Below are 17,463 nucleotides of genomic sequence, written 5' to 3' on the forward strand. Positions count from 1 at the left end.
GAATACCATACTGATTTCCCCAGTGGTGGTACTAGCTTACATTCTCAACATAGAAGGGTTCCTTTTGCCCCATAATCTCACCAGTTGTTTTTTGTGATCTCATTTTTTCTAGAGTGAGGTGGAAGTGCATGCTCTCTTAACAGTTTTTGTAGGTGAAAAAGCCTTTAGTTTTTCACCCTTAGAACCAAAAACAATTCATTGAGTGTAATTCTGTGGATGGAAATGAGTTCCTTCTGACCTGAACACCTTTTGCCTCCTTCTGTGTCCATTTCTCAACTTCTTGCTGCTTCCATGATTCAGCAGGCCATGTGACGCCCTCTTCAAAGCTTTTCTTGCTCATGCTGGCTGTTCCTTCTTTAAGAGCTCTATGCTCACATAAACACGTAGCCACTGTGGTTATTATTGCATTATATTTTGTTTTCCTTTCTTTTTTTTGCGAGATTGAGTTCTTCCAGGCAAGAATCTTTGTTTTGTCTAAAAGAATAGCCTTAATGTTTTTTCTCTGATTTGCTAATGTTTTTTGGTTTTTTTTTTTGGTACCAGGAATTGAACTCAGGACCTTGTGCTTGCCAAGCAAGACCCTGTGCCACTGAGCTATATCCCTGGCTTTTTCCTGATTTGAAAGTGAACACATTATTGTGGAACATCCATGTAAACAAAAAGAAATGAAAATAACCTGTCATCACCAAGAAATGACCTGTATTGATACATTTTCAGTGATTATACCATCCAAGTATTTCACTACATGCATATTTAATTAGCTCTATGTGTGCATAAAATTGTTTCAGAGTCTTTGTGTACAAGCCAAACATTATATACCACACAGAACAACAAAAGTAAAAATCACCAGACTTCTCATCATCTCACTTTGTTCTAAGGTCACCATGCTTACCGACACATCTGCACAACGTTTGACATATTTGGGATCATACTATACACACTGTTTTTGTATCCTTTTAGTTATTTTGAGTTGCTATAATAAAGTGTCTTAGGTTGGGTAATTTTTAAGCAACGCAAATTTATTGTAGGGGCTGGAAATTCCACGATGAAGTCACCAGCAGACTCTGGTAAGGGTTCATTCTGTACTTCAGAGGTGCTGGCCCATTGTTGTGTCCCCACACACTGCATATGACAAAGGAGCTTACTCAAGCCTCTTTTCTACATGGAATAATCTCTGGAACCCACATAATGTACCTTCACAAAGGCCTTACTGTTTAAGACTGTCACCTTGGGTCTTGGGATCCCACATATAAATTTCGCGGGAACATCAATATCACACTTCACCCCTAGCTGTGTTTGATGACTCTGACAAAGAATTCTTCCAACAAAGGATTGCCCAGCGAACTGTTTGCCTTTGTGGAAGGAGCTTTGCCTTGAATCTGTGATGTGGAGAGAGAGGAAGACTGTGTGGTGCTCTGATCTCAAGGCTGTGAATACCATTTGCATTCTGAAGGTGGGACTGACAGGAAGTGCCACTGATTCAGGACCACGATGGCAGAAGGGACACATAGAAGGTTGTTGAGCCCATTTCTGTGGAACCTGTGGAACCACAAGGGCTGACATCTCCACTACCATCGGTCACTCCAAATCAGTGGTATGCTAGGGCTAGCTACTGAGAGCTACTTGTTAAATTTTCAAGAATCTTTGCAAGTTGCTGGTTATACGTTATTAAACATTAGACTCTACCAACTTGCAACTGAATTAATTATATTAGAAACAAAGATAATAAATACTCAAACCCATCACTTTCTACTAATTTTGCTGCCCCTCCCTCACTACTGTCTGTGCTCTTGAGGTTATTTACATCTACATTTTGGTAGGATATTTAATGGTGTGCTACTACACATGTCTTCCTAATTCCACATTCAGTGCCATCACATTGATATCTGACGTTGGCAGAGTGAGAGTATTTAAAACACAGAATTTGGCAAATGCTACAAATTAGGGTGTGAATCACTGTTTTGATGATTTTCTAGATGAGGGGTTGACAAACTTTTTCTGTGACGGCTGCGATAGTAAATGTTTTAGGCTTTGCAGGCCATACAGTTTCTGTCACAACAACTAATTCTGCTGTTACAGAACAAAAACAACCACAGATAATATTTAAATGGATGAACAAGGCTGTGTTCTAATAACTAATGTATAATTTATTTGCAGGTACTAAAATTTGAATTCTGCATAATTTTCATGTGTCATGAAATACTATTCTTCTTTTTTGAACGGTTCAACATTCTAAACACAATTTTTATTGCAAGTTTTCCAAAAACAAGGAGGAACTGTGTTTCATGAATATTATATATTATTTGTAAATCACGTCTTACATGTCCGTGATGTCAGTAAAATTTATAATATTTTCCCTTAGAGAACTGGTTGCTAAACATTTATCAGCACACCCCTGTTTCAAGGGTTTTCGAAATTAGGGGAGTGAGAAGAGAGGCCTCCTGCACCACACTGGGGCGGGAAGGAGTCTTCCTCCCACTGGCCCTCCTTGTACACAACTGGCCCTGGAGCAGATGAGCTGGCCAGGGGAGTATTTGCCAACAGCTGACTTCGATTGCTGCAGAGATTCCTGCTTGTGTGTGATGTGAAATACTCTGGAGATCATCAGTTAGACCCTGGGCACTTTGATGTAGCCGGAAGCCCTAAAATCAATGAGGAACAGCCTATGAGCTCGCAAAATATCTATATCTACAGACTAAGAATTCGTAAAATTCCAGATAAATAATATTTTTCTTACCTAGGAATATTGTTATACATCTTTCCATGTAGCCAAGTCTTTAAATCCTTCAGTAACTAAGCTTATAGAGCTCTTGTATGTTTTTGTTCAGTGAATGTCTGGGTAGCTTTATTAATTTTTAAAAATATTTGTGTTATATTATTTTATTGTATGTAATTTTTCTATTTATAATTTTAGTTCCATTGAAGGACATCTTTCTTCTGTTATTTTTTTTTAACCACAATTGAGGTCTGCAGTGAAGTCATAGCTCATATAAATTAATCTCTCGGGGCTGGGGATTTAGCTCAGCGGCAAAAGCGCCTGCCTGGCAAGCACAAGGTCGTGAGTTCGGTTCCTGGTACCGGAGAAAAACCAAAAAAAATTAATTAATTAATTAATTAATCTTTTAAACTAGCAATGGTACAGAATTACCCATATGTTTTAGTTGATTCCTTTGTGGTTTTAGTAATACAATAGTGGGCTGGGGATTTAGCTTAGTGGCACAGCGCCTGCCTGGTAAGTGCAAGGTCATTAGTTCGATTCCCGGTACTGGAGGTAATACAGTAGTGTCATCTACAATAAATGATCCTTTTACCTCCTTTTTCCCAATTTTTATTATGGTAATTTTTTACTGTGGGTGTTGGCCAGAGTTTCTAGGGCCAGGCATCCTTGCTTTAGTCTCAATATTAATGAGAACATTTCTGTTGCTTTATTATTTTGAAAGATGCTGGTTGTTAACTTGAGATAATGTTTGTGTTAACGAAATTCCTAATTTTTTAAATTTATCCCTCCATTCCCCTCAAACATGGGTAGGAAATTTTTCTAGACTTCTTGGCAACTTATGAAATGATATAATAAATTAATATAACATGCCTTATAATAGTATGCCATTCTTAACAGTAAGCCATTCTTTCACTCATATCATATTCTTTCACACCAGATGGGCTTGTTTAAATTATCTGTAGTAGTTCTAACCTGTACCCATAAATTATTTTGATTTGCAGATCTGTTTTGAGAAAGGATGCTCTTTTTGACAAATTTTAGTATTAGGATGAACTGGCTTTGTAAAATTAACTGGAAACCTTTGCATTTTTTTCCATGCTTGAAAAATGTGAAGTTATATGTTCACTTAAAGTGTCAAATAATTCAGTCATGAAACCATTAGGTTTTGATTTTTCCAGAAAAGGGTCTTACTTGTTTTTAAATATTTCTTTTTCTCTGTAGGTGCTGGTTTATTAAGCTTTCCTTTGCTTTTGTTAGTATTGGTAATGATATAGGGGAAATATTATGACTTCCAACCTGCTAGATGTCAGATAGGTTGAGTTCATGTTCCCCAGAATCAAAGCATGAATTCTAAGGAACAATGGAGGTTAAGAGTAGAAGAACTTTACTGAGAGAAATAGCTCCTGAGAGATGGAAGTGGACCCAAAAGTGGGTTGCCAATAAGCCCACTTCTCAAAGGAAGTTTTATAGAGCGAAATCAAAAAGTGAGTACAAAATCATAAGGTGGATACAACATGGGTCAAAACTATGATTAACCAATAAGATTACAAGTATAGCCACTTAGGTAATATTGATCCAATGGGGAAACAGGTCATTTAGCAAGTGTACATGAAAAGAACAAGGACCTTTGCATTAAGGGATGCAACAGGAGGTCCTGGTCACTCATTGGGGTGACTGAGATCTATTTAGACTTTATTGGGCCAGGTGATACCCATGATCTTATCCCTCAGGAAGCCATATAGGCCTGGCCATTCCATCTTTATTTTGAGGCCTGACCTTTAACAGATATGCCTCCAGCCACGGTTGTACTGTTTTCTCATCCTCTGCACAGACTCCCTTGAGGATCTAGTCCTGTCTCACTGCCTGTAATATTTCTACCTAACTTGGCTGTCTATAATAGTAACTTATGGTTGCTGAGAGAATATCTATTCCATCTCTATTTCTATTCTTTCTACAATCTATTCCCTGGTCAACAAGGTTTCACAGTGTTCAAAATTTCAGAATCGTTACTTTCCTGCAGAAATGTCTCTGACAGTTTTCCGTCTGGTCTTCACCCTTCTGTGTCTCACAGTCTACAAAGGCCCCAGGTGATGTAGCTATCTCCACCTTCCTGCTGCCTGTGCTTGGGGCCATCCTTCTGCTGAGAATGACAGAGGGCCTCCAACGTGAGGGACTAACACCCATGTGTCACTGGGTTTTGTTCTGATTCTGGAAGCAACTCTATGGCAGCTTTAATGGAGACTTAACTGTTCTGGAATTTTTCCTGATGACACACTTGGTTCATAGTTGATTCTTATCTTTAAATGTACATCAGTTACTACTGAATGCCCCAAAATACGTGGTTTATTGTTCTATTATGCTATATGTCCACTGTGGGTTGGCGATTGCTCTACTCTTTGTCATTTTTTACCTGGGACCCAAGAAAATTGAGCAGTCTCTTTTGGAAAATGTCTGGTATTCATGGCTGAGAGATAATGTAATATGATTCTTGCACAGAGAAACGGAATGCCAAGGCTTTTTCCAGGAAGCAGCTTTTATTTGTGCCAGCACTGACTATGTGGATTCTCATTCAAAGACTGAGCTCAAAGCATAGTAGGGTTTTACCTTCTATACAATTTTTGTTTCTTTCTCTCCCTTGTATGGTACCATGGAAACACATAGTATGGCGTGATTGGGTACAGTTTATGTTACAGAGCCAGGTCAGAACCAAACATGTGTACACAGGAACTGACTGTCTCACGTTGCCTTCCTTTGTGCTATGAAGGTCCTCACCACATTCCTTTGGGAGGGGTCCTACTACAATAGATACAGGCCAACATGCAGTCACTCCCAAAACTTCTCAGAAGTGACACTACAGCTCACTTTTCATTGGCTGGAGGAAGTGACACAATCAAGCTGGACATCAAAGGGTCAGGGGAGTGTTAGGTCAAACTATATAAGATTGGCATTTGTTAAGTCAAAATGATCAAATGTGGTGTATCATTTATCCAGTGCAGTCCTATGCAGTCTACTCTATAGCAGTACCAACAAAATTGCAAAAGATCGATAGTAAACAAAATTTTCTTTAAATTCAGATGAGGGGGGCTGGGGATTTAGCTCAGCGGCAAAAGCGCCTGCCTGGCAAGCGCAACGTCGTGAATTCGGTTCCCGGTACCGGAGAAAAACCAAAAAAAAAAATAAAATAAAATAAATTCAGGTGAGGATATTTAAAAATCCTGTATTTCCCTCAAGGTAGCCACATAAAACTAAGCCATGCATGGAAATGGGTAATAAAAACCCAGGGTGTCACATAAACTTTTTATTGGATATAGGGGCCACTGGTTTTATAGTTCAGCTTCAAGGATCGTGTCTCACTAATTTAATTTAAAATGGGCAGAGTCCTTGCAATGTGTCAGGCACTGTGTAAAGTGCTAGGAGAAGCAGCAAAGTACCTGTCCTCCAGGAGCTGATCTAGCTCCCCCACCCCACCTGGATGATTTGTGTGGGGGTAGTTGACAGAGGGTGTGGGAGCTGGGGTGTACCTCTAACAGGACACATGGGACTGTTGGTCACATTCATTTCTGCACAGCTGTAGAACTCATGGCAGTTTGCTCCTTAAGGCCAGCAGGAAAATGTCTTTAAACTCCGCACAAGCTCTTCTCTTTAGAAAGACTCTCCTGATTAGGGCAGCCCAACCCAGGGTAGTTTCCTCTGATGAACTCAAGGTTAAACTGATTAGAGACCCGAAGTCCGTCTGCAAAATCCCTCCTGCTTTGGCATATCACGTAGGCTAATTGCAGTGACATCCACCACATCCGGGGGTCCTGCCCATGCTCACGGGCAGGGGACTGTCTGAGGCATGGCTACCAGAGGGCAGAAATCTTTGAGCCTACCCTAGGCTTCTGCCATTTTAGGGCTTAAGTCTTTTGATTCCAGTTGTGTTTGCGAGTGTATCTTGTTTTAATCTGTGTTTTTCTGATGTCATTTGCTGTTGATAGGTCTACTTTTGTGATGCCTTTGGCCTGGATTTTTTAGTGCATTATTTGCCTCTTTTCTTTTTGAGCTGTATATTCTGAATGTGTTTTTGGTTAAACACAAGTTTTAAATATCTTCTCCCAGTTGATGGCTGATCTTTCCATTTTTAATGAACATACATTTTTAAATTGTTTTCATTTCTGATGAACATATATTTCTCATTTTAATTAGGTCACATTAGAAATCTTTTTTTTCTTCAGTGGTTTTGCATACTGTGTATGAAATCTTTTGCCTATCTCAAAACATAAAGAGTTTTTCCTAGGTGGGCTCTTTTCCTCTGGAGCTTTTGTAGTTTGCTTTTCAAATCTGGGTCTGTGATCCACGCCACATTAATATGTGTGGTGTGTGTATGGAACCAAAGTTCATTTTTTTCTTCACATAAGTAGCAGTTAGTCTAGCACCAATTATTGAAAAGACCCTGCTTTCCCTATTGACTGCAGCTGCGCCTTTGTTAAATCAGGCGACTGTAAGTATGTGTGAGCCCAATCTGGACTTCCTTTCACTCCGCTGATTTATTTGTGTATCTGTGTGCCCAAACCATACTATAACCACTGTCGAATGTTGTGAGGGCAGACACCACCTCCAAAGGTATCTTGGGGTTGCTGCCTCTGTGGAGAGAATTTGAAAGGCCCCTTCCTCACATTAGGAAACATGCCCTGGCTATGAGGGGAAGGAAGGTGAAATTGGGGAAACAGACCAAGTAAGCTGTGTCCAGAACTGAAATAACTTCTCGAAAGACTCAAGGGTTCTTTTTTAAAGGATGTATAGCTATGTATTGGGGGAGGGTGCCTAAGAACCTGAAAAGTCAATCTCATTTTAGATTTTAATTAATTTTGGGAGTAGTGCTGGTGATGGAATGGACACAGGGCCTCACACATATTAAGCTTGTGCCCTCTACCACTGAGCTACATCCCCAGATCCTTCTTTCTCATTTAAAAGTCTCAGAAAATAACTGCCCATCCCACCCAGTATTAATAGTTAGTACAGAAAAAAAATGTAGAAAATACCACCAATCACTCCTTCACCCAAAATGCGTTCCCTCCAGGTTTGAGTCGGAGTATCATGTTCTTTTTTTTTTTTTTTTTTTGGTTTTTCTCCGGTACTAGGAATTGAACTCACAACCTTGCACTTGCCAGGCAGGCACTGTGCCACTGAGCTAAATCCCCAGCACCCCCAAGTATCATGTTCTTAAACCATCGGGAGCAGCAGGATGCACGGCTTTATAGCCTGCACTTCTGGCTTAGTGTATAAGCATTACTTGGGGCTCTGCTTTCCTTTCACATCTCAACCAGGGAAGTTTAACCATTAGGTGGGATTTCCTGAATTTCCTGCAATGATCACAGTGGCTGGGCTTGGTCTTCCTGAAGCTTAGGGCTTTAGTCCTGAAGCTTAGGACTTTATTTCTCTCTCCTCTCCTTCTAAGCTGCAGGTCTTCCTGAGAGGAAGGAGGTGCGGTCTTCAAGGGCCTGATTTCTCAGAACAGTGATTATGCCTTTTAAAGGAATCCAGAATTAATTTCATAACTGGATGCAGTACTGGTGTAGGAAAGAGTATTCAGGAACTGCTGACAAGGACTGGGGCCTAGTTTGGGAGAGTGCCCCGAGCCTCCACTATGCAAGGTGACAGAGCCCTCCTGAGGGATGAAGAAGGGAGTGTGGCAGCTGGCCGAGTGGAAAAGTACCTCGACTGTGAGTCATCGGGGATAATGTGCTGTTGGTGCCACGCCATCCCCGTCCGGGAGTGCAGACAACTGACAGCTGAAAGTCACATCAAAAAATGGAATCAAGTCTAAGAAAAAATCGAGACAAAAAATGCATTCTTTCTGTGCATCTCTTCACACAAGCAACATGATACCAGAGCCTTCTATGTGGCCAATGCTACTAGGCCCAATAAAGACATCAGTTTCTTGTGCCAGGCAGTGCCCAGCCTGCTGGGAAAGGACAACGTGGCAGCCTTTCTGGACACAGACTGCCTGGTCAAACAAAGGTGAAGATGCTGGGGGTGGTGCCACACGTCTATAATCCCAGCACTCAGGAGGCTGAGGCAGGAGGTTCACTGCAAGTTCAAGGCCAGCCTAGACTACATAGTGAGACCCTGTTTCAAAAATAAATAAATAAAAAATAATGGTGAAGAGCTGAGCAAGTAAAATTCCCAGTATCATCAAGTGTTAGACCTTTGAGATCATTACCCTGCCTGGAATAACCAGATGGTTTAAAGGTGCACGTACACAGTAATAATAGATAGAAACATCCTGTCTGTGGCTGTCAGGCCTACTGCATGCTGTAGCCCAGGGGTGGGGGAAATCTTCAAATCTGATACTACAGATCCTCAGTTCTCTCCAGAGTTCTTTGCTTAAACAGCTTTACGGATATATAATTCAAATAGCATATAATTCACCTACTAACGTTGTACAAATCAATGGCTTTGAGTAGATTCCTAGTGATGTACAACCATCGACACAATTTTAAAACGTTTTCCTTATCTCAAAAATAAATCCCAAACCTGAGATCTTCTATTTCCTCACCTTCACCCCCTTTGCCCTAAGCAACTACTAATCTTTTTGCTTTTGTAGATTTGCCTGCTCCTGACATTTGTTGTGAATGGAGCCATACGCTACGTGGTCCTCTGCATCTGGCTCGACTCAGCACAGTACTTTAAGGGTCAGTCCACAGTACAGCATATATCAGAACTTCATTTTTTATATGGCTGAATAGTACTCCACTGTGGATATGCCACAGTTTGTTTATTTACTCACCAGCTAATGCATACTTGGATTGTTTCCACCTTTTGGTGGAATAATGCTACTGTGGATCTCTGAGTACAAGCTTCTGTGAAGACCTATTTTCATTTCTCTTGGGTATTTACAGTACCTAGAGCTGGAAGTGCTGGGTCATATGCTTTTGGTTGAACTGAAGAATTATCTGACTGTTTTCCAAAACAGCTGTGCCACCTTACATTCCTATTGGCAGGGTACAACGGCTTTGATTTTCCATATCCTTGCCATTGCTTGTTATCACCTGACTTTCTGATTCTAGCCACCCAATGCAGATGAAAGGGGATCTCAACGTGGCTTTGACTTATTGATTTGCTGCTGACTAATGATACTGAGGATCTATTCATGTGCTCTTAGTACCCCTAGAGCTTTTTGTTTCTGGTTTTTTTGGTACAGGAAATGGAACTCATGACCTTGCACTTGCCAAGCAGGCGCTGTGCTGCTGAGCTACATCCCCAGCCTCACCCCTAGAGTTTTTGATTCAGTTGATCTAGATTATTTTTTTTTCCTTTAAAAAAAGTTCTTTATTTTAAAATAATTTTAGGTTTAAAGAGAAGTTACAAAGTAGTATAAAACCCCAATCCAGATTCCACAAATGTTAACATTTACCACATTTGCTACCTAATTCTTTGAAAACTTAAAGCCAACTAAGTTGCAGGTGTGTATGTCCTTTATCTTTAAATAATTCAGTGGATTTTTTCCTAAAACAAGCAAAAATGTTCTCTTTTGCAACTATAGTAAAATGATCAAAATCAGAAAATCAACATGGGTTGGGTTCTGTAAGCTAGTGAATTTAATCAAGTTTCCCAACTTCCTGGGTATCAGTCCTTTTAAAAATCTATGCATATAATTCTAATACCCCAGGACTTCTGTCGCTCCCTCTCACAGATGAGAACTGTGAAGCCAGTAAGGAGGATGTCTTCCTCAAGGGCACTCAGCCACTTAGGGCACAGTTGCCATGGTGCCTCAACCCCTGGGTACCTTTGTTTGACCTAGGAAAAGACAGCTGAGTGAAATAGGCAGCCAGCAGGGCAACGGGAGAGAACCTTTGTCCCTGAGTTGCATCCTTGTACCCTGGCACACAGTACTTTCTCCTTCAGACCAGGGGCATGGAAAGTGAGGTGGGGAGGGCTCCTGGGGCCTGGGTCAGGAGTCTGTCCTCCTTAGTGGGGTGCATACCGTTCATTTCCTCTGCGAGGGTCTGGGCTTGGCACTGGGGTGAAGAGGAAGAGAAGAGGCTGGTGAAAGGTGGAGGGGTAACTGTGATTTTGTTGCACTCCATGATCTCAGGTGCTGAAACTCATGCCTTACCAGCCCCTCTTCTCTTTTTCTAGCACTGCTCTGGACTCCTTCCTCTCCCTCAGACCAGCTTCCCCCTGGTCCTAGTGGCTATTTCAACACAGGACTCTGGCCACATCCTCCTCCTGGTTGAAACCAAGTTTCCTCCAGATTCAATAAATAGCAGCAGGGTTGCGGTGGCTTGGCCCTACGCTACCACTGGTCCTGACCTCTTTCACTCTTCAGACTTAGCCTGGAATCCCTGGGGAGCCCCTCAGTGGCTCTTGTGGGCTTCCCCACAACCTTGTCCCTCCTTCATGATACCCCCTAGAGTGAACTGGAGGTAGACAAGGGACAGGAGGGGACACAGAGGACTCAGTTTCAGAGCTTATTAATCAAAGTGGGGTCCCTGGGCCAGCAGTAGCAGCATCACAGGACACTTGTAGTAATGCACCTTCTCAGCCCTACCCTAGACCTAGTGGGAGACTCCAGGGTGTAGTCCAGCAATTTTCACTTTAACCAGCCCCAGAGGAGCTTCTGCTGCCTGCTCAGTTTGAAAACCTTGTAGCTATAGCTGCGGGGAGGCCAGGCAGGGCCAGAGCCAAAGTAGTTACCAAGTAACTCAAGTACATCAAGTACCTCCTCCTGTGCATCAGTAACTCAAAGTACACAGTCTCTACAGCTGGAGAGTCGGGACTCCAGTGAATACATCCACTGCATCTATGATGAGCCACACAAAGGCAACAAGAAAGTGCACTGAGGGAGAGAACATGACTGGGGTGTAGAAACCAGAGCACATAGAAAGCCATCAGGGCACACCCTGCAGCCTGCAGACTGGGTTTGGAAGGAAGTAAAACCTCAGCTGTCAGCCAGTTCTCACGCAGGTTTTTAGAGCAGTATCCTTCTTTCTATAAGCTCATAGCTTTATATTGTTCATTTTCTCATACATTTAGAGATTAGAGCATTTCTCTATATGTATAAGAAAACAACAATGCAAGCTTGTGGAGACTCTGGAGTTTTTTTTTTTTTTTTTTTTTTTTTGTTTTTCTCCGGTACCGGGAACTGAACTCACAACCTTGCACATGCCAGGTAGGCGCTTTGCCCCTGAGCTAAATCCCCAGCCCGAGACTCTGGATCTTCTGGGTCAAGTTGGTTTAAAATATTGAAACCATGTTGCCAAATAACACTTGGTAAATGCTTTTTAGTGCTTATAGAATTTTGGCCCTTTATGCTTATTGGAGGACCACATAACTAGATAATGAAATAACTCCAAGGCTGAAAATTTCATCTCCTTTCTGAATTTTTTTCTTTTACAAGCACATGTAAAATTCTGGGTCATAATTTCCTTGACTCAAAATCAAACAATTTTGCCTAAAAGCCAGCATGTCTTAAATGTGACCTTGCTCAGCTTTACATGCTGCTCCGGCAGATCAGAAAATTGATGAGTTGTCATTCATTTGGGCAGCTGCCTGTGGTTCTGTTTGAACTTGAGTCTATCTGATTTTCATCACTGAGAGTGAAGAACTGGTCACACAACACACACTTCTAATTTTCTAAAGCAAATATGTTCTAAGGAACTGATTAGTGCAAACATGGACTGTTGGTTTTATGCAATCTATTTAGGAGCAAGATTAATCTGAAACAATGAAAGATCTGAAATATGGATCTTAAAAATATAGAATTTAAAAGACTGAAGGGAAGCAGCAGCAGGCAGGCCTGTGATTAGTGTTTAGGGTTCCTTCTTTAATTGATAGGCAAAAATGCTTGATGATTTTATATTAGAACTAGCAATACTTCTAAAGTGCTCTAGAAGTTCTCAAAAAATATTTCAAACATTATCACCTTGTGCTAATTTTTTGTTTGTTTTTTTCCGATACCGAGAATCGAACTTACGACCTTGCCCTTGCCAGGCAGGAGCTGTGCCGCTGAGCTAAATCCCCAGCCCCTTTAAATTTTTTTTTGTTTATTTGTCTTTTTTCCGGTACCGGGAATCAAACTCACGATCTTGCGCTTGTCAGGCAGGCGCTGTGCCGCTGAGCTAAATCCCCAGCTCCTACCTTGTGCTATTTTTAAAGACGGGTTTACATTGAAAAAGTCATGCTGAAGTAAATTGCTAACAAAGCTAATGAGATCTCTTCTTAGCCTATTAGGTTACATTAACTGTATCAATTTAATTCATAGTACTCCTCAACCTAAAATATAATAATGCATATATCTATATTTAAAAATGTGTTCTTGAATCTTTTTTCATTTTATCATCCGTACTGTAGCAAGGTGATTACGTCAAAACACATCTTAAGCGCTGATTGGAGATTCTCATCAGCACTAGTGTGAAGTCCAAATTCCTTGAGAGAACAGCAAGAGCCCTTCACAGTCTGGCTAGAGTCCACTCCAGCTGTCTCTCCCGCACTGAGGACCCCTGCCGGCCAACAGACGCATTTCACAGCTTGGACACCCCCACCCCAGCCCGAGGTAGATTCCTAAAGCAGACCCCAACTGTGTGCTTCCCTTGTGGTTTCCACCTGCCAAATCTTCTCTTAAGAAGTAGCACAATCTCCTCTTTTCAAGAAATTTTAAATGTTTTATTTTGTTGTTTTTTTTTTTGGTTTTTCTCCGGTACCGGGAACCGAATTCACGACCTTGCGCTTGCCAGGCAGGCGCTTTTGCCACTGAGCTAAATCCCCAGCCCCTAAATGTTTTAAAAATATAACATTGACATACCATTTGTACATATTTAGGGTACAGTGTAATACCTGTATATGATATGCAATGATAAAATCAAGGTGAATAGCATTTCCACCTTCTTAAACAGCTATCACTTCTATATGTTGGGAACTCCAGACTCTTCCAGTTATTTTGAAATATATTATAGATTGTCCAGTGCTAGTTCCTCCTAGCTAACTGCTTTGCTACCCGTTTCTAACCCCTCTCAACCCCCTCCACCACACTCTTCCTAGTCTCTAGTGACCACTATTCCACTCTCTTCTACGAGATGGCTTTTTTAGGTTTCCACAAATGAATAAGAACGGGAGTGGCGATGCACCCCTGTAATCCCAGCACTCGGGAGGCTGAGGCAGGAGGATTGCTGTGAGTTTGAAGTCAGCCTGGCTACGAAGTGAGTTCTAGGCCAGCTTGAACTATATAGTGAAACCCTGTCTCAAAAAGACAAAAAATAAAAATAAAAATGGATTTGGCAAACATAGACTATAGGGCACATATCTAGTGGCACATCCCTAGGCAGGATTCTGTCACTATGGGAGATTGGATGGATGGAAAAAGAGTCCTATAACCCTGGGACTAGCAGATGACCTAGTGTAACAGGCAGTTTGGGTGAGTGTATGGTGGGCTTTGAAGTCAGGTAAAGCAGCATGGACTTGATCTCACTGAGACAGACAGCCCTGGCAGTCACAGTAGGGCATGGGTAAGGTTATAGGAAAAGTTCAAATTATGAACACAGCTCTTTAGACTGTAGATCCTGTGAAATAGGACATCCAGTTCGAGTCCTCAATATTTGGAGTCCTTTGTACATCAAAGAGAACAGAGGCCTGGGATGGAAGATCTTTCTCCTACTGGGCAGCAACCATGGTTGCTGGGTTCCAATTCAGGAGCCTCATTTCATAATTGAGGCTTTGGCAGCTATGGAGTTTCATCATTCATTACTTATGAATAGACTTGACTATTCAAATTAAAGCTTAAACACTTTCAATTAGGGCTGCAGAGAGGATGGTAGGGAACTCATTTGCTTGGCTTCAGAGCTGTCCCCTTTTCTCTGGAAAAATCCTTTCTAGAAAACAGTGCCAAGAGCTGGTGGGTGAGAAATGCATTTTCATGATGCATCAAAAAAATACATCTTTTAAGAAACTATCTTTGCTGGGTATGGTGGTGCCCACCTGTAAGCCCAGCACCCGGCAGGCTGACGCAGGAAAATCACTGCAAGGTCAAGGCTAGCCTGGGCTACATAGTGAGTTCAAGACCAGCTCGAACTAAATAGTAAAACTCTGTCTCAAAAAACAACAAACAAACAAACAAACCCCTGAAAAACTATCTTTGTAAATGGCAGCAGATGGGGAAGACTCTAAAAGACAGAAAGAGGCTGGATTTTAACAGGTTTACAGAACCGTGAGGGGGACAGCTCCTCTATGTTACCCCACAGTTGGATCTTGGCAGGGGGTTCTGCTCTGTTACCCCAGAGCCAGAGTTGCCTGGGGGGTGCAGCTCTCTGTTCTTCCAGAGTGAGATGCACCTATGATTGGCAGCTGTGCCCTGTTTTCTGTTACTGACTAGTCCTGGCCTCCCTGCTAGTCATGCAGAAATCTATTGCTTAAGCCCAGGACGATCATCCTCGTTTGTGGCACACAGCCACTCCAACCTTCATCAAAAGATTGGGAAAGCAGGAAAAAGGAGTTGTACACACAGCTGGGCTTTACTCAAAATTCACCTCAAAGATCTTCCTATCTAGGGACCTGTGACATACATAAGGAACATAAGAGAGGGTTTAAAAAGTCGCGAGACTTCCTCACCTTACTAACTACAAATCACATGCCATTTTAGATAAGAAATGAACTTGATGCCAAAATTATTATGATACCAGGAGCGAATAAGGTGGAGGGAGGAAGCAGAGACAGGAAGATCGCCAGGAGTTCAAAACCAGCTTTCAAGACCATGTGACAAAAAAACAAAACAGAATTATGACTTTGTCTCCCTTCTGCCTATTTTTTAACTTCTTCTTTTCTACTTCATTTTGATATTGTGCAGTAAAAGCAGGAGTGAGTGTCAGGAAAGGAGCTTTTTAATGTGGATAGTACAGTTCGGGCTGTTGAACTACTCCCCCTCCAATCTCTGACCAGGCAATGCCCCAGGGCCATCCTCCCCACCTTTGCCATAAGGGCTTCTACCTGAGGCAGAGGTAAGAAAAGGACCCCTGGGCCCACTGTCATAGATTATTGAAATTCCAAACCCAGAAGCTTGGGAGCTAAACTCCTGCCATTCTTCTTTTCCGTTTGTGCTGTTTTCCTTTCTGCTGGCATGAACCCGTTCACTCACAGCATAACTTCACCCTTTAAACTTATTAAACTTAGTTGCTTTTTTTGTACTGTGGCATCCAACGACCGATGCCTTGTTCATTATACACAATCTGCAAATCCCTCTCGGACCACATTACCCACAGTAACTCTTGGATACTCCTCCCCACTTTGGCTCCCTAGCAAACAGTGGGGAAACTGTGATCACATTATGGATCCCTGTATTTCCCTTTCCTTTTTGAGACAGGGTCCTGCCTTGTTGTCCAGGCTGGTGTCAAACTCGTGATCTTCCTGCCTCAGCCTCCCAAGTGATGGGAGTACAGGTATGTGCCAGGACATTGGGTTTATACTGTGTTTTAAACGAACTGTTTCATTCCCCCGTCCTGCTAGTTGACTGTGGGGAGAAGGAGGGGCCTTGGCAGGCACAGACTGTTCAGCAGGTGTCCTAGGTCCATCTCTGATCTTGTGATGCAGGGGTGAGTGTCAAGGGTAGTCATTTAGCCTTTCTGACCCTTGGTTTTTTCCTGTAAAAATAAAGGAGTTGGAATGAGAAATGTTCACTAACTTATTTACCACCACAGGACCCTTATATTTCACCTGGCTGGAAATTTAGGGCTTCCCATCTGTCAGCAGAGGTATCTGTCTCAGCTTCTCCCTCCCCACGGGATGAGGTTCTGGCGTTATGAGGTTCTGTGGATCAGGCTGGGGACACTGAAACACTCCGCCTGGTCTCGGGTTTCCTGGCCCTTGCTGGAAGGGCCTTCTCTGGAACGTAGATGCTGACAAAGCTCCCATTTGGGGCATGTTTTAAGGCTCTAAGTCTTAGTTTTCGAACTATTTTTCTCGGAAAAGGACATGTGCACAAAGAACTCAGATGTGGATTAGGGAAACATCCCTAAGTTTCTCCCCGTCCCAAATTCAGCGATCTGTCCCTCTGTCCTTGGGTGTCTCTGCCCAGATGGAGCAACCGCAAAGCGCTTCCCCGGTCTTGCACACAAGCTCTGCCTACTTGCTCAGCGTTGACCCAAGGCCGCAGGGGTGCGCTTCCCCCATCGCCCCCGCCCTCCCAGTCGTGTCGGTGCCGCAAAGGATGCACTGCAGACTCCTAGGTGAAACAGCGATGCCGAGCTCTTCTATTTGATCACAAAATGTTCTGATACATACACGAGGGGAAAATCTGAAATCGTACAAGGCTCGTCTCCATTGGAGACCGTTGCCAACACCGCTTTGTACTCACTCCTGAGTCTCCTTCCCGAGCTGCTCCGGGCCTGTCTAGCGTGCGTGCCACCCAGAACAACTTTCTACAAGAACCAGACGAGGAGGATTACGTTCTAGTTACTTCTCTTGGCTCTTTCACTTAACTGCAGGTCCGGACGCCGCCTTTGTACGGCTGCATCAGGTCCACAGTCACGGTCCCGCGTGCTGGGCACGGGGATCAATCCCAGCGCGAGACTCGGGGCGGGAGTGCCACGGCCTCGTCCGGGCCGGCCCCACCACACTGGCTGGGCGGCTCCCCAGCTCGGCGATCTACGGGAACTTTCCGGGGGGCTCCGGCAGGTTCCTCTTTACAGGTTGTAGCTTTGGTTTTAAGATCGGGAATTGTTGCAAGAGGAGCGCACATGGGGCGCGCGCGCTGGGACACTGAGCCCCGCGAGAGG

The sequence above is a fragment of the Chinchilla lanigera genome, unplaced genomic scaffold (genome assembly GCF_000276665.1).
Source record: "Chinchilla lanigera isolate Chin_1 unplaced genomic scaffold, ChiLan1.0 scaffold00076, whole genome shotgun sequence".
Taxonomy (NCBI): domain Eukaryota; kingdom Metazoa; phylum Chordata; class Mammalia; order Rodentia; family Chinchillidae; genus Chinchilla; species Chinchilla lanigera.